Source organism: Eriocheir sinensis, chromosome 1 (genome assembly GCF_024679095.1).
Source record: "Eriocheir sinensis breed Jianghai 21 chromosome 1, ASM2467909v1, whole genome shotgun sequence".
Lineage (NCBI taxonomy): Eukaryota > Metazoa > Arthropoda > Malacostraca > Decapoda > Varunidae > Eriocheir > Eriocheir sinensis.
The window spans coordinates 40076285-40086284 of NC_066509.1; the positions used below are offsets into that span (position 1 = coordinate 40076285).

Below are 10000 nucleotides of genomic sequence, written 5' to 3' on the forward strand. Positions count from 1 at the left end.
AAAAATGTAGAAAACTGAAGAGGCGTGTGAGGGAAAAATGTTGTGTTCCGAGTTGTGCCCTGAGTTTATGGCCCTATTTCTCAGTTATGGTGCAAGGTATGGTAATAGTGGACAGGGAATGGTAGATAGGGAATTTATTAAGCTTTACAACCACATCAAGGAAATTAAAATACCTTTGATAATAATGGAAAAAAATGGTAAAAACTGAAGAGGTGTGTGAGGGAAAAATGATGTGTTAGAAATGGCGCCCTACGTTTATGGCCATATTTCTCAGTTATGGTGCAAGGTATGGTAATGGTGAACAGGGAATGGTAGATAGGGAATTTATTAAACTTTATAACCATACCAAGGAAATTAAAATACCTTTGAGAATAATGGAGAAAAATGGGAAAAACTGAAGAGGTGTGTGAGGGAAAAATTATGTGTTCGAAATAGCGCCCTAAGTTCATGACCCCATTTCTCAGTTATGGTGCAAGGTATGGTAATGGTGGACAGGTAATGGTAGATAGGGAATTTATTAAGCTTTACAACCATACCAAGGAAATTAAAATACCTTTGAGAATAATGGAGAAAAATGGGAAAAACTGAAGAGGTGTGTGAGGGAAAAATTATGTGTTCGAAATAGCGCCCTAAGTTCATGACCCCATTTCTCAGTTATGGTGCAAGGTATGGTAATGGTGGACAGGTAATGGTAGATAGGGAATTTATTAAGCTTTACAACCATACCAAGGAAATTAAAATACCTTTGAGAATAATGGAGAAAAATGGGAAAACTAAAGAGGTGTGTGTACCTTTCCCAGATGTGTGTGTGTGTGTGTGTGTGTGTGTGTGTGTGTGTGTGTGTGTGTGTTGGCCGGTTGAATTTTGGTAGACCAGTAGAGGGATTCTGGTAGTGTGCTCCAGTGGTAGTTAGCACCTGGTCGATTGTGGAAGAGTGGTAGAAATCGTGGTCGAATGTAAAGGTGTGTCTGAAAAATCGAGATTACCAAGTTGAAAAAACTTTGAAAAAGTCGAGTTTTTTGGTTGAATTCCCAATGGTGGATGGTTGAGCTTTGGTAGACTGGTAGAGGGATAATGGTAGTAGAGTTGTGTGGTGGTTAGCGCCTGGTCGAATGTGGCAGAGTGGTAGAAATCGTGGTAGAATGCAAAGGTGTGTCTGAAAAATCGAGGTTAACAAATTGAAGAAGTTTTGTTCAGAGTAAGTTTTTTGGTCGAATCCGTAATGGTGGCTGGTCGAAACTTGGTAGACTGGTAGAGGGAGGGTGGTAGGATGTGGCTTGCTTACCTTCCGTGCTGTAGACCTCCACCTCGCAGAGAGATAGCTCACTTTCTCGACCGGCCGTTTGCAATATGACATATCTGCCCTTCAGCGGTAGAGCGCATTCAAATTTGACATTACTCCCTTCCTCTGTAAATAGATAGATAGAAAGAGAGAGAGAGAGAGAGAGAGAGAGAGAGAGAGAGAGAGAGAGAGAGAGAGAGAGAACTGGTTTACCTTGGAAGCATCCTGTCTCTCTCTCTCCTCCTCCTCCTCCTCTTCCTCCTTCTACTACTACTACTACTACTACTACTACTACTACTACTACTACTACTACTACTACTACTACTACTACTACTACTACTACTACTACTACTACAATTACTTATACTTACCCACTTTTCCAGGCTCCCACGCACATAGCCTGTTCTTCTGAATGTCAAGTGAATTTCCAACCCGAATTTCCAAGTTCATAAGTGCGGGCGAGTCTGTTAAGTAAGAGAGAGAGAGGGGGGGGGGTTAGAATTTGAACTACTACTACTACTGGTACTACCACAGCTACTTATGACCACTTAACCACTTAACACCTACCACAGCACGCCCTTGTAGTGACGACAACCACAACAACCGTGTATTCTTGCAGTAGGTCGACCTTCCACCACGGGGATGTCTCAGCCTGGGTAGCGGCACACTGATTTCCTTCGTGCAAATGCGAGTTTATCCCATCGTTGGCCTTGAATGGCTCTGCCCCCCTTGTGGTTGAGCTCTGGTTGGCCGGTCGAAGGTAGGCGATGTTGGTAGCTGTGGGGCATGGTTGGGTGGTGGTTAGAGCCTGCTAGATTGGGGTGCGGTGGTAGAAATCGCGGTTGAAATGTAGGATTTGGATGGAAATTTGGGGTTACAGAGTTGAAATGTTTTGCAAAATTGGTGGTTTTGGTGGTGATAGAGAATGGTGGATGGTTGAATCTTGTTGGAGTGGTAGAGGGATGTTGGTAGTATGCTTGGGTGGTGGTTAGGCCCTGGTAGATTGGGGTGGCATGGTAGAAATCACGGTTGAAATGTAGGATTTGGGTGGAAATTTGGGGTTACAGAGTTGAAATGTTTTGAATAAGTTGTATTTTTTTGGGTGATAAAAAAGTGGTGGATGGTTGAGTTTTGGTGGAGTGGTAGAGGGATGTTGGTAGTATGCTTCGGTGGTGGTTAGACCCTGGTAGATTGGGGTGCGGTGGTAGAAATCGCGGTTGAAATGTAGGATTTGGATGAAAATTTGAGGTTCTGGGTTGAAAAAGATTTGAAAAAGTTGATTTTTGGGGTAGAATTCTTACAGCTGGATGGTTAAAATTTGGTAGACTAGTAGAGGGATGCTGGTAGAAGGTCTGAGTGGTGGTTAGAGCCCGGTAGATTGTGGTAGACTGGTAGAAATCATGGTTGAAAGAGAAATGAAATAGTGACTTACCACAAAACGGTAGGTTCCCATCCCAGATCCCAGCGGAGTTGCAAGATCGCGTGGAAGGTCTGTTAAAGAAAAAAAAGAAAAAATAATAATAATAATAATAATAATAATAATAATAATAATAATAATAATAATAATAATAATAATAATAACAATGGAATTCTTTATGTAAATTAATTCTGAATGGGACAGGAAGAGGAAGAGGAGAAGGAGGAGGAGGAGGAGAGAGAGAGAGAGAGAGAGAGAGAGAGAGAGAGAGAGAGAGAGAGAGAGAGAGAGAGAGAGAGAGAGAGAGAGAGTCAATTATATCAATACTACTACTACTACTACTACTACTACTACTATAACTACTCCTAGACACTTTTCACTATCACCACGACACTTAGAACACTTATAAACCCCCTGTTCAACACCCTACAAGCCCTACTTCAACCACATACCTACTACGACTACTACTTATAAATCCACTACTAAAACTACTTACCCGAATAACGTGTAGCCTTCATCACACGTATAAGTAGCAGTTTCTCCAGCATCTTCCACTTTACAGTTGATAGGAACAGCAGGCGGGGGACAGAGAGCCGCTGAAGTCACTTGCAAGGCTGTAAAGTAGAATTCGTAGTGTTATAAGTAGTGGTGGTGGCAGTAGGTCGGTTGTAGAAGTAGGGCTTGTGAGGGGAGGAATGGTAGGTTTGTGAGGGCGCTGATTCTCGTAGTAGGAGAAGGAATGGTCATAGAAGTAGTAGTAGTAGTAGTAGTAGTAGTAGTAGTAGTAATAAACACGAGAATCATAACACGTTTCCTCTCAGCCAATCAGCGTCGGTCTTGAGTCTAAGCTCCGCCCCCTTCCCCTCCCAGCCAATCAGCTTCAGGTATTCCTTTCACCTTTCTCGTTCTAGCGGTAAATTTTCACTTTCATGCCTCAGTAGTAGGGAAAGTGGCAGTTGTAGTAATAGTAGTAGTAGCAGAAGGTGTAATAGTAGTAGTAGTAGTAGTAGTAGTAGTAGTAGTAGTAGTAGGAGGAGGAGGAGTAGGAGTAGGAGGAGGAGAAAAATAATCCATGACTTCAGAATTTTTTTACTCTCCATTTTACCTCAATTTTTCTCCACCTTGCCTCCACTCCTCCTTCACCTCCTTCCAAAGCACTTATAGCCTCATCTTTCCTCTTTCCAACCACACTATCCACATTCTTCTATCTCTATCCATTCTTCAGTTATCCACACTTTTATCAAGATATTTTCTCTCATCTAAATCTTTTTCGGATGACTTACTTTTTTTTATTCTACTTCACCTCCACTTTTTTCCACTTTTCCCTTATTTCTCCTCCACCGCCTTTTATCCACTTAAAGCCCCATCCTTCCTCTCTTCATCCACACTATCCACATCCTTCTATCTCTATCCATTCTTTTGTTATCTCCACTTTTATCAAGGTATTTTCTCTCTTTTAAATCTTTTTCTGATAACCTATATTTTTTCTTTCGAGTTTAGTTCCACTTTCCTCTACTTTCCACTCATTTCTCCTCCACTGCCTTTTATCCACTTAAAGCCCCATTCTTCCTCTTTCCATCCATACTATCCACATCCTTCTACCTTTATCCATTCTTCATTTATTCAAACTTTTATCAAGGTATTTTCTCTCTTTTAAACCTTTTTCTGATAACCTATATTTTTTTCTTTCGAGTTTAGTTCCACTTTTCTCCACCTTCCCTCCACTCCCCCTCCACCGCCTTTCATCTACTTATTGCCCCATCATTCCTCTTTCCATCCACAATATCCACATCCTTCTATCCTTATCCGTTTTTGTGTTATTCTTGTTTTTATCAAGGCCTATGCGATTTCTATGGATCACTTTCTACTGTTTTGTTGAAATCACTGAGGTACTGTGTTTCGTACGACGGACGAGAGAGAGAGAGAGAGAGAGAGAGAGAGAGAGAGAGAGAGAGAGAGAGAGAGAGAGAGAGAGAGAATGTGAAATGAAAGAGAAAAAATATGCAAGATGGCCGACATTTCACTCTCTCTCTCTCTCGAAGAAGAAGAAGAAGAAGAAGAAGAAGAAGAAGAAGAAGAAGAAGAAGAAGAAGAACTAGTACAAGAAGAATGGAAGAGGAATAGGAGGAGGAGGAGGAGGAGGAAGAAATGACAATATAGAGAGAACGGAGGAAAAAAAATGCGTGGGAGAGAGAGAGAGAGAGAGAGAGAGAGAGAGAGAGAGAGAGAGAGAGAGAGAGAGAGAGAGAGAGAGAGAGAGAGAGAGAGAGAGGAAAATGAAAAAAAAATCATACCTACTTACAAAATTACTTACAAAAATCATAATACACAATCCACACCTTCCTGTCCTTATCCGTCCTCCTGCTATCCACACTTTTATCAAAGTATTTTCTCATCTAAATCTTTTTCTGACAACATTTTTTTGTTTAGAGTTTACGTCCACTTTTCTCCACCTTCCTCTCATTCATCCTCCACGTCCTTGCACCCACTTATAGATCCACCTTTCCTCTATCCATCCACACTATCCACACCCTCCTATCCTTATCCAACCTCTCATTATTTCTGTTTTTATCAAGGAGGGAGGGAGAGGAAGGGAAAAGTGGGTGTGGTACTGTGGATGGAGGTGGATGAGGTAGGAAGGGAGGTGGATGGGGTAGAAGGAGTGGTAAGGATGGAAGCGGGCTCAGGCGAGGCAGAGATCGTGTTGGAGGTGGAAGGGGAAGATGTAGTGGTGATGAGGATAGGGGAGGAGTCTAAGGTGGTGGAGGGAGAGGAAGAGAGAGCGGGGGATGAGGTAGGAAGGGTGGTAGATTGGACGGAAGGAACAGTAAGGGTGGAGGCAGGCTCAGGCGAGGCAGAGGTATGGGATTGGCTCAGAACGTCAGAATATGAGGAGGAGGAACCAGGAGTGGGGAGGATGTCACGGCTCTGATTATGACAAAAAAAAACATTCGCAAGAAGAGTGACGAAACAGAAATAAAACGGACGGTGGAGGAGGAGGAGGAGGAGGAGGAGAAGGAAAAGGAGGAGGAGGAGGAGAGGAACGACGACAAGGAGTATAAGGGGAACAAAGGAGCACGCGGCAGAGCCAGGCTGCTGGAGGACAAAACTCCCACATTTTCCCTAAACACGACCCAAGACCCCAAAACACCGTCCTTTCCTCCCTTCCCGGCCACTTTGTTCAGCCCTGAGCCGCTGAAGCCCTCTGTTGCCTTCTCGCCATTACCTGGTGGGATCATCCCCTCCCAGATTCAAGAAGGGGGAGGGTGGTGGGGCAGTATGTGTCGAGAGGAGTATGATGGAGAGGTGTGCAGCAGCACGGGTGATCACGCTGAGGATGAGGGTACAATGCTCAAAGCCATGTCAGGAAAAGTTCAAAAGCGCCATAACGGAACGTGGCAGTGACGGGAAGGAGCGGGAAGTAGCAGGATGGGGCGAGGCGGGGTGTGGAGGGTTGAGGCTTAGCGGGGCGTGACGGCGCGGCGGTACAAAACAAGTCACAACTGGAGTCAAGGTCACCAGCAAGCAGAGCTGGGCACGATAACAGAAATCCTTATTCCCGATAACCGATAATGGAAAACCGTATCGGTGATAACCGATATTCGTTAACTGGAGACACAAATATAGGCGATAACCGATACCCGATATAAATCCACAATTCCGATACTAGCTAGCGATAAGTCCGATAGGCGAAAACGATACTATATTGATATTTCAAACAAAAAATCATAGACGAGTTCAAATTTTCATGATCTGTATTTTAGAAAACTTACAAAACCTGAAAACCACACGTTGACACGTACCTATGGACGGTAATGCTGGAAACGCCTGAACCGTGTTGTGTTATTTGGCGTCCCCACCGTCAACGGCTGGTGCCTTTGTTTGTAAACACTGGTCTCTCGTGAACTGTTCAGACCAGCAAGCGTAGACCTGTACAGTCTCACAAAGCTTTTTAGCCGTAATTAGGAGTTGCTGGAAGGCTGAATCAGACATACAGTACCACCATCCCCGCTGTTTCTAGAACGACACTCTGTAAGAGTTGTATTTATATGTACAGAGTGTCGTCCTAGAAACAGCGAGGATGGTGGCACTGTATATCTGATTCAGCCCTCCAGCAACTACTCTTAATGTGTTAGCAAGCTTTGTGAGACTGTACAGGGCTACGCTTACTGGTCTGAACAGTTCACGAGAGACCAGTGTTTGTAAACAAAAGCGCCACGATGGGACACCAAACAACACAACACCGGGTGCCTTCAATACCATGGCATGCTCACAAACGAATATGGAATATCAACTTTGAGGCAGTGAATAATCATTTTGGGGGCAAAGTTAAATGATTTTTCTCTTTGATATATTGATTTTTGAGTAACATAAAAATATAAGCTAGTGTTTTAATGTTGATGATCTAAGTATGAAATCTCTTCACTGAAGATATTTCATACCCCAAAGTTTTTTTCACACAACACCGGGCGCCACGTGTAGGGAGGAGACAACGCTTTTTTTTATTTTTATTTGAGAGGTGGTAAAAAGTTGCGATTATCGGTAGTTTGGTTACAAAGGTAACGATGATCCTCTAGATTCTAGGATTAAAGATGAGCTCCGGGAGGGCAGCATGAGCCAATGCAGGATGGCGCCACTATAAACACTCACCTGCGCCAGAACGGGCTGGGCCGACCATCAGGCCCCAACGGCATATATATATATATATATATATATATATATATATATATATATATATATATATATATATATATATATATATATATATATATATATATATATATATATATATATATATATATATATATATATATATATATATATATATATATATATATATTTCTCTCTTTCTGAAGTTATCAAAATAAAACCTACGTTCACATCCCGCCATATTTAACTTACACACACACACACACACACACACACACACACACACACACACACACACAGTAGAGAAAAAATCAGAATATATATACATAAAAGGAAGGAAGAGGATAGTGTATATATATATATATATATATATATATATATATATATATATATATATATATATATATATATATATATATATATATATATATATATATATATATATATATATATATATATATATATATATATATATATATATATATATAGATATATATATATATATATATATATATATATATATATATATATCTATATATATATATATATATATATATATATATATATATATATATATAGTTGATCCCGTTGGTAAGGAAAATATTGCAGCAGTAGAGAAACTTACAGAATAAATAACCTAATATCTTTCCTTATTTTTCTAGTTATTTCTTTTCATTAACTTGTATGCTTGTCTTTTTGGGTTCTTTTCTTATTCCAATTTATAGCTAACTAATCTATTCTTCGTTCCTTATATTTTCTAGCTATTTCTTTTTATTAACGTGAATGCTTGTCATTTTTGGTGCTATCTTATTCCGATCTATAATGAACTAATCTTTTTTTCTTTCCATGTATATTCTAGTTATTTCTTTTCATTAACTTCTATGCCTGTCTTTTTGAGTGTTTTTCTTACTCCAATAAAATTAATATCATTTAATTCGTTTTTTTATGTAGCGTACTCAGTTTCAGTGCTTATAAAAGGACGAAAAACTAATGATAATATATTTTTGAGCAGTGGAAATTATTAGAAGCAGAAATTAATAAGGATAATGGGATATGAAGGTTAAAATTATAATATGAAGATAAGTTTTTATGTAGCGTACTCAGTTTCAGAGCATCAAAAAGGACGAAAAACAATGATAATATATTTTTGAGCAGTGGAAATTATTAGAAGCTGAAATTAATCAGTAAAATTGCATATGAAGGTTTATATTATATGAAGATCAGTTTTTAAGTAGCGTATTCTGTTTCAGAGTTTAAAAAAGAACTAAAAACTAATGATAATATATTTTTTGAGTAGTGGTAATTATTGGAAGGAAAAATTAAGGAAAATGGCATATGAAGGTCTAAATATTAGCCCTTATAGTGCCGGAGCCGCCCGGGTGGCTTGGCTAGTAGACTGCCATGAGCCACCCGGGTGGCTAGTAGAACTGCCATGAGCCACCCGGTGGCTTGGCTGGTAGACTGCCATGTGCCGCCCGGGATGCTTGGCAAGTTGAATGCCAGGAGCCACCCGGGTGGCTTGGCTAGTAGACTGCCATGAGCCACCCGGGTGGCTTGGCTAGTAGACTGCCATGAGCCACCCGGGTGGCTTGGCTAGTAGACTGCCATGAGCCACCCGGGTGGCTTGGCTAGTAGACTGCCATGAGCCACCCGGGTGGCTTGGCTAGTAGACTGCCATGAGCCACCCGGGTGGCTTGGCTAGTAGACTGCCATGAGCCGCCCGGGTGGCTTGGCTAGTAGACTGCCATGAGCCACCCGGGTGGCTTGGCTAGTAGACTGCCATGAGCCACCCGGGCGGCTTGGCTAGTAGACTGCCATGAGCCACCCGGGTGGCTTGGCTAGTAGACTGCCATGAGCCACCCGGGCGGCTTGGCTAGTAGACTGCCATGAGCCGCCCGGGCGGCTTTTCACACACCCTTTATTTTGTTCCATCACTGTGCGTTTATAATAATTGTTACGGTATATTTTTCATAGGTAAACATCCTCAATAATTAAACTTCATCATTCAAAACCTTATATGATTGTTAGTAATGGAGAGTCTGTAAAAGAATGAACTATGCATAAAGCTTCTTTTGATGATGCACACAGCGATACTAGTCTATAGTATATTATATTATTTTGAATTACCTCTCCAGTAGGACTGTACTTTGTCCTTTAGTCTGATGATCTTATAAACAAGCACATTTTATCATTCTACAACAATTACAATAAACTAGGCAGCATAATTTATTTACATATTTATATATTTATATATATATATCCGTTTCCATTGTCTTCGTACACAGCTGAAACTTCTCCCGAGACGCCATGAAGAAGGCGAGAAGGACGCACTATAAGTTATTTCTTCATATTGAAATAGATTGAAAACGTGTTGTCGTACATAAGAAATGAAACTGCCGTGTCAGAGCATATTCTGTCAAACATTTAATGCTACATATACACAACAAACACATCGACCCCAGAAAAGTTTGTAGCTATTTAGTGAGGAAGTTGCATAACAGATCCCAATGACATGTTTCACTAAATAGCTCAACTTTTCGGGGTCGATGTGTTTGCTGTGTACCAATGAATGTTTGACAGAATAAATCTGACTTTAATTTCATCTCTTATGCAACATTTGCAATCTATTCCGAGGTGGAAGGATAACCGGT

At 40.9% G+C, this 10000-nt stretch overlaps 1 long non-coding RNA gene across 1 annotated transcript; it reads right to left on the reverse strand.

Moving 5' to 3' along the window:
* Positions 1–117: 117 nt before the first annotated feature.
* Positions 118–785, reverse strand: LOC126996778 (uncharacterized). The gene is made up of 2 exons (XR_007751540.1): positions 364–785; positions 118–173 (listed from the first exon to the last, which is right to left on the reverse strand). It is a non-coding gene; the product is annotated as an uncharacterized LOC126996778 (long non-coding RNA).
* Positions 786–10000: the final 9215 nt, after the last annotated feature.